We start from the raw sequence: 17,849 nt of genomic DNA on the forward strand, positions 1-17,849 counted from the left end.
ATTTCTTAGTAGGGAACCACTTATTCGACATCACACATTCCTCAGAGAGATCCTAGTCCCAGTAAGAGAACCATTTGTTGGCTTGATGGGGCTTGACCCAGGTTCAACATTATGTGTGCCAACCAACAAAATCCTAACTGTTGTCCCTTTCGGCACCAACCTGTGTAGCGCAGGCTGCAGTCGCACTCCAAGCAGTATTGGGGGATGACAGAACTGTGTTTTTGGATACGAAGGCCCATGTCATAGGTTCCCGCAGTTCTTATGGCTTAGATCTACTTTCATGCACCCTTAACCCTTTCGAATAGATAATTACTATAAATGTACTTAAAAATCGTAAAGATATTCGCGAAGTCCTTAGTTAGTCTTAACATACATTAATATTACATATCTACTATTTTCACGCAGTAAATAAGAATTAATTCATGTAAATCACAACAGAGAGAAAAATTATAGATACTTGAAGAAATAAGAAATAATACATGCATGCATTCAAATTGGATTCAAACTATCTTTATTAAGTATAATCGTTCAAGTACAGACATTTTTTCCCTACGCATTCAGCTGCAGGGGCCCGCAAACTCAACATGCGGACTTACCAAGGTCTCCACGCACTTAGTTGTAGGAGCCTTCCACTTTAACCTAATTACAGGAAACAGGCATTTCCTGCCTTAGCTTCTTTCCCTTACAAAGATTCATCTCCAAGTCTTACTTCGTTAGACTCACTATGAGTCATCTATATATAGAATTTTTCTTAGAATACCATGGTCCTCGGACCATGGGCAGGTCTCAAAACCCTCCTATCACCTACCCACCTAGGGGACTAAATCTCATTTCACTCATACTAGCTTCGTGCTCCACTTCCACTTTTCACGAAGACCTTAAACTTTATACAAAAAGATATTAATTTTTACTCAAAATTTACCCTATGGACCCTATCCCAACAGGAAATTGTCCATTCAGATTTATGTGGGAAAATGCAAACACCATCAATTGGTGGTAGCCATTATTTATTGACTTTCATAGATGACTACATAAGGAAGACATGGGTGTACCTCCTAAAACAGAAAAGTGAAGTGTTTGAGCCCTTTTGCCAATACAAGGCTCTTGTTGAGAAGAAAAGTGGACACTTCATCAATGTCCTTAGGACTGACAGAGGTGGGGATATATCTCAAACGATTTGTTTCAATTTTGTAAGGAGCATCGAATTAAAAAGAAATTTATAACAATGTATACACCTCATAAAAATGGTGTCGTGGAAAGGAAGAATAGGACCATTAGGGAAATGGCAAGGAGTGTGTTGAAGGAAAAGCATTTGCCAAATGATTATTAGGCTAAATTTGTCGCTTGTGTAGTGTAGATCATGAAGAGATGTCCAACCAAAAGCCTCTAGAACATGTTTCCTAAAAAGGAATGGAGTGAAAGAAAACATAGTGTCACTCACATGAGAGTATTTGGATGTGTGGCATATGCACATGTCTCGGATGAGTTGAGGAAGAAGTTGGATAGTCAGGGGGATAAATGCATATTTGTTGGATATAGTGATGAATCCAAGGCATACAAGCTCTACAATCCATCAACCAAGAAGGTCAGAATCAGTAGAGATGTGCAATTCATAGAAGAGGAAGCACGGGATGGAGGTTTAGAGAAGACAATCAATGTGAAAGCATGTATACGATATGAGGACAAAGAGGAATTGACATAAGCAAGTAGTTCCTCAACAGTGACTCCCTCTACTCCTATTCAAGTGCAACAAAGTAGGCAGCAAGTAACAACATCAAAAAATAATAGGATAGCATCGTCTAGTCAAGTGAGTGCTTCTCCAAGCACGTCACACAGTGCAACACCAAGTGACATGTCAAGCCCATATTCAACAAGCACAAGAAGACCAAATTCAGAAATTTAAATGAGATTTATGAGCAAGATGAAGTTCACACTAGCACTAGTCTAAATTCCTTATTTTCATTATTTTGTCATGTAGATAACCCAATCCATTTTGAGGATGTAGTTAGAGAAGAAAAATGGGTTATGGAAATGGAAGAAGTAATAGAAGCAATAGAAAAGAATGACACATGGGAGTTAGTGGACCTTCTGGAAGGAAAATAATTCATTGGAGTGAAGTGGGTCTATAAGACCAAGATCAATGTCGATGGAAAGATTGAAAGGCATAAGGCAAGGCTAGTTGTCAAAGGATTCAAGCAATAACATAGAAGGGATTATGTAGAGATGTTTGTTTTAGTCGTGAGGATGGAGACAGTGCATACAGTGGTTGCGATTGTCATGCAACATAGATGGAAAATGTATCAAATGGATGTAAAATCAGCGTTCTTGAATAGAGTGTTGAAAGACAAAGTGTATGTTGCGCAAACACTTGGTTATGTGGTAGACGACCAATAAGACAAGGTGTATAGGTTGAGGAAATCTCTTTATGGGATGAAGCAAGCACCATGTGCATGGTATAGTAGGATAGATTCTTACTTGTTGGAAAATGGTTTCGACAAATGTGATGGTGAGCCTACTCTCTACATCAAAGAGAGTGATGATAATATTATTATTATTGACTTATATGTAAATGATTTGATTTTATAGGAAGTGATGATTTCCTCATCGTTGATTTCAAAGAAGTCATGAAGAGTGAATTTGAAATGATTGACTTGGGGTTGTTAAGATATTTTCCGAGCATAGAAGTGAAGAAAACATAATATGGATTTTTTTATTTCTCAAGCAAAGTATGTAGCAAAAGTTTTAGAGAGGTTTAATATGCATAACAGCAAGCGCGCACCAACTCCAACTATCATGGGGTTGAAGTTGAGCAAAGAAGATTGCAACAACAATGTCAATTCGATATTATACAAAAGTATGATAGGCAGTTTGATGTATTTTACCACCACTAGGCCAGATATAATGTATGCAGTGAGTTTGGTGTTGAGGATCATGGAGACACCCACGGAGACTCATTGGCAAGCAACGAAAAGGATTCTATGGTATGTCAATGGGAAAAAGGAGTATGGTATTCACTATACCGCAACAAATGATTTCAAGTTGGTTGGTTACACTGACAGTGATTGGCCAGGTCGATGACAGAAAGAGCACGCCAACATACGTTTTTCATTTGGGTTATGGAGCCATTTCATGGCCCTCCAAGAGGCAGCCAATAGTGTCACTGTCAACAACAGAAGCTGAATATGTTGTCGCAATAGTAGTAGTGTGTCAGACAGTTTGGAGGAGAAGGATGTTGAGGTATCTTTGCCACAACCAAGAAGAAACACCAACTATTTTCTGTCACAACACTTCTGCAATTACATTGTCAAAGAACTCCATTTTTCGTAAGAGGACTAACCATATTGATTCTAAATATCATTTTATTAGAGAGTTGATAAACAATGATGAAATTGTGTTGTAGCACTGCAGGTCATAAGAACAATTTGCTAATATTTTCACAAAGCCATTGGCACGTGAAAGTTTTGTTTATCTCAAAGACTGTTTGGGAATTGTCAATGGAAGAAGTTGTGATTAAGGGGGAGTCTTGGAAATATTAATCCCAACCACTGCCTTAAACACAGTGACAACCACCATACTTGCCCAGTCGAATTTTGTAGGTTGTGATTTTGTTTGCATGCGGAATGAGTGAAGTTCTGAGAAGAAGTACAATGTTGTTTGCAACACTCAGAGAGTTAAAGCACTTAACGAATTTTGATAAATATGTATGGGCAAACATTCACTTCGCGACTTTTATCTACACTCCACAACACCTGCAAGTTCAAAAAATAATTTATTACGTAAAATCGCCCATATTATGTATTAATGTTTTGATCTGCCATGAATTAGTGAGTCAAAGTTGTATGTTTTGATTATTATAAAGGTAAAAGTATTTTGGGTGGTTGATAAAGTTGAGAGGAGTAGAGTGTGTAATTCTGAGAGGTAGTGAGGAGAAAATTGTGGAGAAAATATAGGTAGACGCATGAATACAAGCTTTTATGGAGTTTTATAGAGAGTTACTTGACAACCCGAGTGAAGCTTAAATAGCAGTATGATCTTTTTGATTTACTTGGAGTAGTAGCCTCCAATTTATCATGCGAAGGTATCTTCCTATTTTTTAAAATATAATCATGTGATATGATCTTAAACATTCACGACTAGCTTTACCACAACCATTTTGTTTTTACTCTGTTTTTCCTTGAGTAAATTCTTGTGTTTTATCTAAGCCTTGTCCAGTTGTGATTTCCTTGCCAAGGTTTGCTTGCCGCAACTAATTTCCGACTCAAACTACTCTCCCCTGCCCCTGTAAAAAATATAACAGTCTTGAAACAAATGGCAAAAACAAAATTTCGGTAGGGAAAGCATGTTTTTTGGACAACCCAATTCTTGGATCTCGCTCTCTTTTATCCCTTTTCCCGCTTGGAATCTATATTGCATCGAATCCCCATAAACACTATCATTTTTTTCCAAATTGCATTCCTGTTTTCAGCGATTCCTCCTTCCGAATTTGATCACGCACTAATTTGTTGGGCACATATATTATCACAGAGAGATATGAAACCATGCCAATGCCTCACAACATCAAGTCATTGAATCTCGGTCAAATTCACACTCCATGGAAGTCTAACCTTGCAAAAAATGTGCACAACACACTATATCTTTGATTTTCCTGTATCGTCAAATTCCTCAGGAAGAACCAACTTCTCAATGTGCCCAAATGATTACATTCAGGTTCCTCTTGAACACTATGCATGGAAGGTTGAAAATGCCACAATCCACGGTGCGAAAACCAACTCTTGCTGCCAATACAGGATCAATTGTAGAACCACACCCCATCTCATTTTTCACGTCAAAGTCCTAAGTAGAAAATTGATTTACGTTTGCAACTTCTTTGAAGAGAAATTATGACAAATTATTTGTTCCAATCGTCTCACCAATGTGTAGTAGTATAACCATCACTCCACATGCATTATGTGTCCGAAACTGCTGAAAGCATCTGATGTGACAAACATAATCACCTGGGAAGTAAGGTCGGTAGCGATGAAAATTATTACAGACGTAATATTGTTTGTCAATATCGGAGACTTGTCACTCTTTTTGAAATACCATCTCATAAATCCAATGATGGAAAAAAACTACTAACAACAAACAGATTCTCAGGTCCCTCAGATTTCCTCAATGCTCAAGATTGAGTAAATGATTTGCAATTATGCTTTACGAAGTTCATAAAAATACTCAAGCCACGCAATGTTCTTTCGTGGGCTTTGGCAATGAATCCACCATTAAAGCTGTGGGCAACCACAGAATTCTGAGCAGCTGAAACAATATTTGTCACAATTTTTTGCATTGAAGCCGGTTCTCACCATATCAATGACACGCTGCCAGGCCTGGAAGCCAGAATTTGCATCATTTGATCGTAGATTCCAGTCCCAACTTACTGGAGTAGTGATACCAAGTGACAAAACAGCTTTATGATTAAAATTCCAACTTTGGACCATCCGTTACGTATTCATTTATTATGTGAACATGATTTTCCCCAAGTGATTATGTCCAGGTCAACGTTATATAAAAAATTTAAATGCTAATTGGACCAAAACGGAATTTTGTTAACAGAACTTCACGAAGAATGGTTGAATCGATCATCATTGAGTCCACACATTTCATATCATGAAATCCAGGTTTATAATTATATTGGTGCGAGTGCATACTTCTAATTTTCTTCTTCCATCAAAGCTAACACACACTTGCTAAATCAAAAGTGATTGACCAAATCAAACCCGCATCTTGATGATGAACAAATAAAAAAATCACAAGCTATTACGCCTTTTAAGAGGCCCAATCAATTGTAAATCCATTCACACCAGATAAGACCATTAGAAAATCAAATCCATTTATTGTGTTCACTTTGGAAAGTCATTTCAAATAATAAGGCTCAAAAGTAAAAACAAGTGCGACAGTCTCCATCCTTTTAGTTGAATAACACAATACTCTTATTTCCTTTAAGTGAAAAAATGCTCTTTTGACTTATTTGCTCGATAACATTAACTCATTATTATATAATTTCCAAGGTGTTAGTCTTTGAATTTCCCATCAAGAGCCTAGATGATGAATTTTCTTTTTTGTGTAGGTAATGGCATTGGGTTCTGGAATTTCTTATTTTGTTGGAAGATGCTCGATGAAATTCAACTTTCTTTTTTACAAGAAAAGCATGGAACTTTGAACTTTGACTTACCAGATTCATGTAATTCGAGAAACACATGAAAAACTTAAGAGAATACAAACTTACCCCAATTGTTGATGAGGTTCTCTTTTTTTGGAGGAGCTCCTCCTAAATTTAAGAGCTTTTTCTTGCTTCATTCATCAACACCTGATTTTGCACTTGATCTTATTGGTTATTTCCTTTACTGCTACTCGAACTTTCTTATTTAGGATTTTTAATTCTCTCTCTTTAGACTAGATCTGCTCTCTTCTAACTCTGCTACAAGGTTTCTGCAATTGTTGATCTACTCCTTAAGCTAATTGCTTCTCTCCTCTTTATTCTTCCTTGCCTTCTCCAACTAATTTTTCAAATTAGAAATTTCTCCCATGAATGAATTCTTTATCTCCTCAAGAATCTCGAGCAATTTCCTCAGATTTTAATATCAAACATCAACTTTTCTATCAGCTTTTCTTGAGCTTTGTCTTTGGATTCAAGAGCCACCAACCTCTTTAGCTCCTCATCTTTAGACTCCTGCACTGGAAATACACCTTCCTTGTCTTTTGAGCAATGAACTTCAAAACATTTATCATGAACTTCTTTAATAACCCCAAAATTCTGATCACTAGACTACCTAGGAAAATATCCACGATTGAAAATATTGTTTTACATACCTTTGAGTAGTAGAAGGGGTTCTTTAGATTTTGCAGCACCCTTGACTTGTTCGCAACACTTATTCTTTGCCATGGACCACAATCTTGACTTAAGTGATCAAGATTCACTGAGAGAACCCTCCTCCAATACCAATTGCTCAAATTAAGTTCACCACTAAGGGGGGGCTTGTGAACCAATATTGCTTCTATTATATAATTTTTAACTCTTTTTACAAAAGAAAAAGATTTAGTAATCCATCAGCTAAGGTTATAAAACCAACATGAAATCAATGTATCAAATCATGTAAAATCACCACAAAAATAATATAAAAACACCATAAACAATATCAAAGAACATACACAGAAGGGACACAAATGTTTCTCATGGAAATACCTCTCCAAGGAAAAAACCCATCCACCAATGTTTTTTCTTAAATCTTATATTATGTTGAACACATTCTTACATAGAGGAGATAGCACCCACTAGATGGAAGACTCAACTACTAAGACAATCTGCTACCAACATTAGCTTGAAAATATATTCTTTCATGGCTATACGAACAACCATTTGCAGGATTCCGCCACAACCAATGAACCTCACCCAACTCTATTGGACTCTGGATAAACTGCTCCTTGTACTAATATGTTTCCTAACTGGACTCCACCTTATCTACACATTGCTTATTATGAAGCCTCAACCCCTTCAACACCTCCATGTGAGCTACATTTCATGCATTTTCTAATTGGGATCTCAAATCTACTCAACATGAGCAACTGAGTGACCACTCCACTCTAAAAATAATATATGATAAGTCATACAACTCCACGTAGCTAGAAATATGCAATAAACTAGATAGATCACTGTAGCACACTCTCAATCTCACACCAACAATCAACATTCCAATATTCTCGCAAAATCGTATGCCAAAATATCATCAACAATCTCCCAACCAATACCATGGCAAAATACCATGGTTATGACAATACCGAGGACACTTGTACCATTGTAACCTTCAAACCAATACCACGGGCGAATACCATGGTTATGTCAATGTCTAGAATACCTATACAATGTTAATATCCAAACGAATACCATGTTCTAACCTGATCCGCAAACATACAAATACCATGGTAATGAAAATACTAAGGACACTTGTAACATGGTATTCTACAGAGTCTCAAATTGAATACCAAGGTATTTTTGTATTGATGCTCAAAACCAAGGTAATGTCTTAATCATAATTGAACCACCAACCGCACACATAAAACACTGAAATATTAGTTGCAACCACACCAATAAGACAGCATCAGTGTGTTTAAGAGCCTGCAACCACAAAAATAAGACCTACTGTGCGTGGTTTACGCATAGAAAAGGGATAAATAAAAAATTCTCAGCTAAAATCTCTGCCAACCTACTCCACAACTCTCCCAACACCTACACAATTGTCAAAACACCACTCACATACCCTGCAACTAACAAGTTAAGCATCTTCCATAAAAACACACCATAACATATGGGTCAAGACATAAATGCGTAGGTTGAAATCAATGCCAACCATCAACCACTCCAACACAACAACTGCATCATGAATGCCAACACCTAGATGAGATGAAAAATTGTTTTTATGATGCTCATATAGGGTTGATGATTATGATCTGAATTTAAATAGGAACACAACAAATTACAGATATAACCATAAATAAAAATATATAGCATAAATAAGACATCATTTCATTAATATCAAATACTGAAATATTCTTACAAACATAATGGAAATAACGCTAGCTCGGGCGATGGTAGCTTATCTCTCAAAAGAGATGTGGTGGATACATGCCTCTGAAATGTGTTACAATGAGGCTCAAGGGCTTATTTATTATTGAAAAACATGACAAAACCCTAACCCCTAAGATGTAACGCTAAGAGTTTGTCGGTCTTGTAAGAGTTAGTTGGCTAGCCAACTTCTCAAGGTCATAAACTGGTCATATTATCTCTGTTTGGCATGTACTATACCTTGTTGGAAACTTCTCTATGAGTACTACAATATTTACCGCAGGCCCCTTCCGTTGGCTATCGGCCTACAACAAACCTAAAAAAATGTGCTTAAGAACCTATTATCCCGATATGATATAATGGTCTATGGGATCCAAAAATGTACCCATACTCATTCAAAGAAGTGTTTCCTAGTGTCCTCTACTCTGATACTCTTCTTGCAGGTAACCAATATAGAAATCTTAGAAAATTTTTCCACGACCACAAATACAGAGTCACTACCAGGATTAGTAGAAGGGAGGCTAGACATATAGTCCATGGAGATGGATTCCCATGGCTAGTTGGGAGTATGCAGAGGAGTGTACAGGCCTTGCTTCTTGATGGTTGGCTTGGTGATGGAGCAGGTAGTGTAGGATCTGATATGTTTCCCAACATCCAGTCAATGTTTGTGCCAATAAAAGTACTTTTGTAGTACAACCACAGTTTCCTCCACACCAAAGTGTCCTGTGATGCGACTGTAGTGCGCCTCCCAAATCATCTTAGAGCACTTGCTTGAAGGAACACAAAGGTGGCATATGTAGCATAATAATGCAACCTGGAGGTGGAAATCATAAACTTGCTTGCCAGTTACTAGCATCTGGTATGTTGAGGTGAACTCTGGATAATTTTTGTATAGTTGTGTCCATCCATATTTCTCGTGATCACAAGAGTTGAGAATAGTAGTCAGTGTTGCAACTCAGGGTTGGTTGAGGTAGTCTCCAACATGTCTGGTGCTACCCTTTTTGTATTTAATGTTCAAGTGGAATTGTTGCAGCTATGTAGACAACCTTTGATGGTCATCATTGTGCAACTTCCCTTATGTCTATATAAAATGAATAGGTCAGTGATCAGTGTGGATGACCATCTCCTTCGCCATAATGTACTGCTTCCATTGTTGGCTAGCCTACACGATGGAATACATATCTTTATCATAGGTGGGGTACTTTCGAATTGTATGAGAAAATGTCTCACTTTGATAGGCCACCGGATGCCCATGTTGGGTGAGGACTACACCAATAGTATAGTTTGAGGCGTTTGTCTTGAATTCAAATGGATTTTGCAGGTCTCGCAGTGTGAGCACAAGTGTAGAGTGGCGTTGGTTCTTCAACGCAACGAATGACTTCTGTTGGGACTAAGACCAAGAAAACTTTGCTTTTGCCCCACCCTTAGTAATCTGACTCAAAGGCCAAGTGATATGGGAGAATCCCAACATGAACCTTCGATAGAAATTTGCAAGGCCAAAAAAGTTGCAAAGCTCCGTTAGAGTGGTCAGGGCAAGCTAATCTTGAATGAATTTGATCATGGTCGAATCCACAGGCACTACATGCTCATCTATGATGTAAGCCAAGTATTAGACCTCACTCATTCCAAAAGTGCATTTCTCCAAGTTGGCACACATTTTGTGTTGCCAAAGGGTTTGAATGACCTATCAAATGTGTTGCAAGTGTTCTTCCAAACTCTTGTTGAAGATGAGGATGTTGTCCAATTAATCCACCACAAACATATTAGTGAAGGGCCGCAAGATGTCATCCATTATCCTGATAAATGTAGCAGGGTAATTTGTCAACCTAAAGGGCATAACCAACCATTCAAAAAGGCCTTCCTTAGGCTTAAAGTTAGCATTCCATACATCTATGGGCTCTATTAGAACCTCGTGATAACCAAAATTTAGATCGATCTTGCTTAAATACTTGGTCCCCTTGAGTTGGTATAGTAGGTCATCAATCGATGGGATTGGATACCTGTTCCTGATAGTGGTTTTGTTTAGTGCCCAATAATCAATGCAGAGCCTCCAGGTGCCATCCTTATTCTGTGCAAGTACAATCGGTCTCCCATAAGGTGAGGAACTTGGTCAAATGTTCCCTTTCTGCAGCAACTCCTAGATTTTCTGCTTGATCTCTTCATTTTCTAGAATGGAGTAGCAATATATCAGCCCATTTGGTATAGGTGCTCCGGGAGTCCGATCGATTGAATGCTTGACCTAATAATGCAAGGGTACCCTTGTGGGTGAGGAGAAGATGTCCATGTATTCTTCCATGACTATATCCACCTGCTTATCCTTCTTGGAGGAACCCTTCCTAGGGGCTATGAATGTGGCTACGACCTTCCCCTTACTTTGAGAGTGAATCATAAAGAAAACAAATTTCCCAGTCTGGGATATGACCAAGCTGCATTGCTTAACAGATATCAAATAAATGGCAGTAGGTGGGGCCACCTCCGGTATCCTGTATAACTTAGTACCAAAATAAATAATAACAGAGCAAGGTCTAGACTCATATACAACATGTCGCTTCCATAAGTATGGTTGTGCTAATAATACATCACAAACTTCAAGAGGAGAAACATCACACAGTACCTCATCCATGAAAGGCTTGATGTTGTAGGGAAGGTGACACTGTTGGCTAATGTGGAGATCTCGTCCTTGGTGAAGACACCTGATGGTATATGGCTACGGATGTTCTATAGTCAGTAGGCCCAGTCACTTCATGAGCTCTGCTGAAATGAGGTTCTTTTGGCTCCCACTATTGATAATGATATGTAGCCGAGAACCCTTTACCCACATTTATGAGTGAAATAGGCAATCCCCCTCTTCTAGATCATCAGGCTCAATCCTCTGGATATTGGTAATGGCCACAGTGGAAATGAGCTCCACAAAAATGATCTGCTTCCCCTTGTCATTCCCCTTGTCGGGTTCTAACTCTAAGTCACAACATGCATCAGACATAGAAGCCTTCAGCTCGGCCACCAGTGATTGCTTGGCTTGACACTCACTTGTGTTGTGAGTGGATCTCTTATGGGACTCACACCACTTTCCCATGTGCTTCTTTTTCTTCATGGCGTTCATCTTTTCTTGTGGCTTCGGCAAGTTATCTTGGGTTGCACCACTTTGGATTTTGCCTTTTCTCTGTGGTTTGGGGTTGCATTTCCCTAGCTTCAGATTCACAGATCCATAGTCTTGATTTTTCTATTTAATCTTATTCTCTATGTTGACAATGTATCGGTATGTCCTCCCCAGCAAGGAGATGTCCAGGAACTTCATCTCATCCTAGATGTACCTATGTAGGTAGTCGCATACTTGAGTACCAAATGTTTACCAGAATCCTTGATACCCAAATTTGTTCAAAAGGTATGAAAAATATTGGTAAAATCTAACACATCTTGGTCCCTTCCCTATCGCAATGTGGTCCACTTTATCTATTTATCCTCATAGCTCCCGACAGGGTAGTACAACTCCTTAACGGAATTCTGAAATGAATCCCAAGTGGGCATGGTCGAAAATATTGAGGGTGTACTTTCATCCTTTTTCTCAGAGTAGGTTTCCCACCAGTCCTTGACATGCGGGGTGGCTTTGAGAAGAGTAAAAGTAATCTTTTCCCAGATGGAAAGATCATGAACATAAAAGTATACTTCTAATAGATTTAACCATTTATCTACGATGTCCACATTTATCTGACACTCAAATATGGGAATGTCAAAGTTAACTTGTACGTTAAAGGGTATGGCGCTTCTAGAGTAACTGCTAGAAGTAGATTCTTCACCCTTGGGTACTCATTGAAGGATTTGGGAAAAGTTGTCCATCATCGTGTTCCTTTGTTGCTCGAGAGCTTCTTCCAGAAATATTTGAAAGGATATCTTGCCCCCTCATCTTTATTTTCTCCCCCCATGGGAGGTCATCTGTATTTGTAAGGCTGTTCTTGCAAAGGTTCAACCAGTTCAAGCCCTAACTCTGTAAATCCTAACCTCGTTGGGGACATGCAAAGAAAACTAGAGAAAGAGAAGATCGCTCTGATAACACTGATCAAAATTTAAACAGGAAAGAAAGGAATTAAATATATAACCATAAATACAAAGATACAGGACAAATAACACTTTGTTTCATTAATATCAAATACTAAAATATGATTACAAATAGAATGGAAATAAGACTATCTTAGGCGAAGGTAGCTTATCTATGAGAAGATAGGTGGTGGACACATGCCCCTAAACTATGTTACAATGAGCCTCAATGGCCTATTTATTATTGAAAAACATGAGAAAACCCTAAACAACAAAAAACCTAACCCAGGAGATGTAACACCAACAGTTTGCGGGCCTTGTTGGGGTTACTTGGGAAGCCAACTTCCCGGGGTCATAACTTGCTCATATTATCTCCATTTTGCATGTACAATACCTTGTTCGAAAGGTCTCTCCTTGCTCTACAAGATTATCCATAGGCCCCTACTTTAGGCTATGGATTGCAAAACACCTCAAAAATATATCGTTTAGGGGGTCAAAAATGCTCCAGAAGTTGAGGACCTGAAAAACTGATAAAAATAGTAAATGCTGAAACAAACAAGGAAACAAATGGAACTACTGGAGGTCTAGGTGGGATAGGTGGGTGGCCACCAATATCCACCTGTATCATCTTAAGTATAGGCACATTAGGAATGTAAATCATATTTATGAATGTTAACAAATCCTCCTCATTTAATGTATATTGTATTTTTTTTGTTTGGCCAACTTCATTTTTCATTTTTTCATGTATTTGTATATATATCTAATTCTGTAAGGATATTGTTTTAATTTTCTAAACAAAATCTATTTTAGAACTACTTAAAGAAAATCAACAAACCATATTTAATCTTCTTCTTAATGCATCTGCAGCTTTATTTTCTTTCACTTTGATATGCTTGATATCAAAATCAAATTCACTTAGGAAAGTAATCCGTCTTGTATATCTTACATTTAAATCATTGTATGTTTTAACCTCGTACAGAAATTACCTACATACGAATTCTAAAACACAGAAAATAAACGATGCGAGAGCATAACACATAAAACACATATACACAGAGATTTTCCCTTGGATCCCAAAAATGGGACTACCAGCTTGATTTTTCATTATGTTCCTTTCAATGTTACAATACATATTTATACATGTCGAAGCATCCAATACCATGGATCGAAAACCACCGCATCGAAAACCATGTGTGAAAAATCATGCACAAAACCATAGGTAAGTCTGCCCAACCTGATATTGGGTCAAAAAGAAAAATTTTCTGGGGCACTGCCTCGAACCCTATATAGTGGGGTTACCTGCAGCCCTCAAACCCCCTATGACACCCCCCTCGCACTACGCAATCGGTGCAATGAAGGGGGGGCTCTGCCCCCCCTATAACCCCCCAGTTAACTACGTGCGCTAGTTGTGGAAAGAATATAACACAAGAATGTTTTCTTTCCATAGGGGACCACAAGAGAGCATAGTCATTTATCCAGTCGTGTAATGCCCATTGTTTCTCTACACCAAGAGAACTTCTTAGAGTTCATAGATTTTGCCAATGCATCTACAGTATTATTCAAAATGTCCACCTTTACCAGAAACATCATTTTGTCTTTTGTCATATTCCTCACAAAGTGATACTGAACATCAATGTGATTTGTATTTGAATGATATGCAGGGTTCTTAGCCAAGAAAATTGAACTTTGGCTGTCAAAGTCTATCCTTATAGCTCCCTGTACTAACCCCATACTTGAACACAATCTTTGCAACCAAACTGCTTCCTTGCTTGCATGAGTGGCTGCAATGTATTCTGCCTCTGTAGTTGATAGTGCCACTACAAATTGTTTCTTACTCATCCAATTGACTACACCTCCAAATCGGTTAAACACATAGTACCCACTTGTAGATCTTCTCTGATCCATATCTCCAGCCCAGTCTGCATCAACAAAGCCACGAATATCCAACACTTTGTCCAATCCTGATCTTCCTTGGTAGCACAAACCATAATCACTAGTGCCACGCAAATACCTGAAAACCTGCTTCACTATTGTCCAGTGCTCCTTCCCTGGTTTTGACATAAACCTGCTCAATACTCCCACTACATGTGCAATGTTTGGTCTAGTACAGACCATTGCATACATCATGCTACCTACTGCACTTGCATATGGAACATGAGACATGTCCTCTTCCTCTTCTTGTGTCTTGGGACACTGTTCAGCAAATAACCTCACACCTATCGGAAAAGGAACCTTCACCGATTTACTATCCTGCATATTAAACCTCTGCATTATTGTCTCGACATACTTCCTCTGGTTTAACCAGAACTTCCTCTTTTCACGGTTTCTTTTAATTTCCATGCCCAAAATTTAGTTTGCAGCACCAAGATCTTTCATGTCGAATTTGGAGGACAATTGTGTCTTCAAATCGTGGATAATTTCTTTGTCATTTCCAACCAGCAACATATCATCCATATATAACACCAAATAAATAACACAATCACAAATTAATTTAAAATAAACAGTGATCTGCTTTGCTTCTGGTGAAGCCAAGTCCACATATATATGTATCAAATTTCTAATACCACACCCTTGGTGATTTTTTTAACCCATACAAAGACTTCTTTAACTTGCATACCAGTTCTTTCTTACCCTTCACCGCAAAGCCTTCAGGTTGCTTCATGTAGATTTCCTCTTCCAGATCCCTATGAAGAAATGTTGTCTTCACATCCATCTGTTCTACCTCAAAATCAAAAGCAGCACCAATAGATAAAATTAATCTAATAGAAGTTACCTTGGCAACAAGAGAAAAAATATCACCAAAATCAATTCCTGACAATTGGGGATAACCTTTTTCTACCAACCGAGCTTTACATTTCTCCACCTTTCCTTCTGCATTTTTCTTCTTCTTGAACACCCATTTGCTACCAATGGGTTTCCTTCTAGCTGACAACTCCACCAGATCGCAAGCCTCATTTTTGTGCAAAGATATCATTTCATCAACCATGGCCTCTTTCCAGAGTTTGCCATCATCTGAATCTACTGCTTCCTTCACAGTACTAGGATCATCGTCAGTAATAGATAAAGCAAAATTTGAACAAAAAACATAAGGAATATACCTTTCTGGTTGCCTTCTTTCTCGAATTGATCTACTCACACCTGGAGTTTGTGGCTCTTCATCTTCTGATTCCTCCTTTGTTGTAGATTTTGATTCTCCCTCCTTAAGCTCAAACTCTATCTTCTCAGTTTCCTTTGGTTGGACTTCATGTTTAATAACATCTTTCACCTCTCTAAACACCATATCTCAGTTGTACACAACCTTACTTATTACTGGGTTCCAAAGCTTATAACCCTTTAAACCATCCTTATACCCAATAAAGATGCACTTTTCAGATTTACTATCCAACTTGGTTCATTTCTCCTTCGGAACATGTATATATGCATCACATCCAAACACCCTCAAATGTGAAAGAGAGGGTTTCTTACTAGTCCATACCTATTGTGGAGTCTTATCCTCCAACACTAATGAAGGTGATCTATTGACCAGGTAACATGTTGTCTCCACCACCTCTCTTGAGAATTCCTATCCTAACCCGGCACCATTGAGCATGCTTCTTGCCCTTTCCATCAACATCTTGTTCATTCTTTCTACAACTCCATTTTTCTCAAGTGTGTATGGAGTAGTCTTATGCCATGCTATATCACACTTCTTACAGAATTCTTCAAATTCCTTACTACAAGACTCTCCACTGTTATCTGTCCTCAACACCTTTATCTTCTTCTTTGTCTGGTTTTCCACCAGAGCCTTAAATTCTTTAAACATGTCAAAGAATTTATATTTTTTCTTAAGGAAATATATCCATGTATTCCTTGAGAAGTCATCTATAAATGATACATAGTACACAAGCTTACCCATTGATGGAACCTTCATATGTCCAAACACATCATTGTGCACAAGTTCTAATATCTCTTTCACCCTCTTACCACCAGAGGGGAGACTCACCTGATTCTGCTTCCCATATACACAATTTTCACAGAAATCGAAATCCAGAGAGCTATTACTCATACCTTCTATCATATCTTTACCATGAAGTATTCGAAGGCCCTTCTCTCCAATATGTCCAAGCCTTTGATGCCACAACATGGTCTTCTCTCCAGAGACCACTATATTTTCTACTCGACTTTCAGGAACCATAGAGCTGTTGCACCCATCAACAACAGTGCTACCTTGTAGCTTGTACAGAGTTCCAATCTGAACTCCCTTCATCAATGCCAGTGCTCCCCAAACCATCTTGCAGGTGTCCTTCTCAAACACTGTTTTTACACTTGCATCATCTAGCTTTCTTACAAAAATCTGATTTTTGGCCAATGCAGGAATATGCAAAACACCCAAAAGTGTTCTAACCCTTCCACCTTGCAACTTCAACTTTAATTTTCCACAACCAAAAATTCAAGCCTTCCTATTATCCCCTAAGAATACATCACCACCATCGTATTTCTCATACTTGCAAAACCACTCTCTATGGCGCTTGAAGTGAAAGGATGCACCTGAGTCAATCAACCATGCTTCATGACCTACATGTGTACTTGAAGAATCCAAGTACACATCCCCACCTTCACCTGAGGTGGTTTTCACCTCTGTAGAAGGAGCATCATCAGATCTCTTTCCTTTATGAGGAGCTTTATATTTACAGTTTCTTTTGTAGTGCCCTTCCTTTCCGCATTTCCAGCACACCAGCTTTACAGGTTTTTCTGGAGATTTAGATCTCCGTCTAGATTTAGATCTCCCATTCGATGACTTATTTTTGTTTCTATTCTAGGACCGTCCTTATATAGAAAAGGCGTCACCATTCTGGCTCTCCATATTTTTCCGTCTCATCTCTTTCGTCAGCAAGGACGATACTATTTCATTAAACTACAAGGCAGTTGTATTGCTACCTATTACAATAACCAGACTATCCCACGAATCTGGTAGAGAACACAACAAACTGATGCACTTATATTCATCTGAAATTTTAATATCAGCAGATAATAACTGACTTACCAGAGTATTAAATGTGTTCAGATGCTCTGTCACCAACTCTCCATCTTTCATCCTCAGGTTATACAACTTTTTTCTCAGGAACAGTTCATTCACCAGAGACTTAGATTGGTACAAAGTCCCTAACTTGTCCCACAAAGCCTTCATCGTAGCTTCCCCTGATACACTTAGCAATACTGAATCTGAGACAGATAATCG

This window comes from Pinus tabuliformis, chromosome 2_2 (assembly GCF_031772625.1).
Source record: "Pinus tabuliformis cultivar Carrire ecotype Pingquan chromosome 2_2, CPIR1, whole genome shotgun sequence".
NCBI lineage: Eukaryota > Viridiplantae > Streptophyta > Pinopsida > Pinales > Pinaceae > Pinus > Pinus tabuliformis.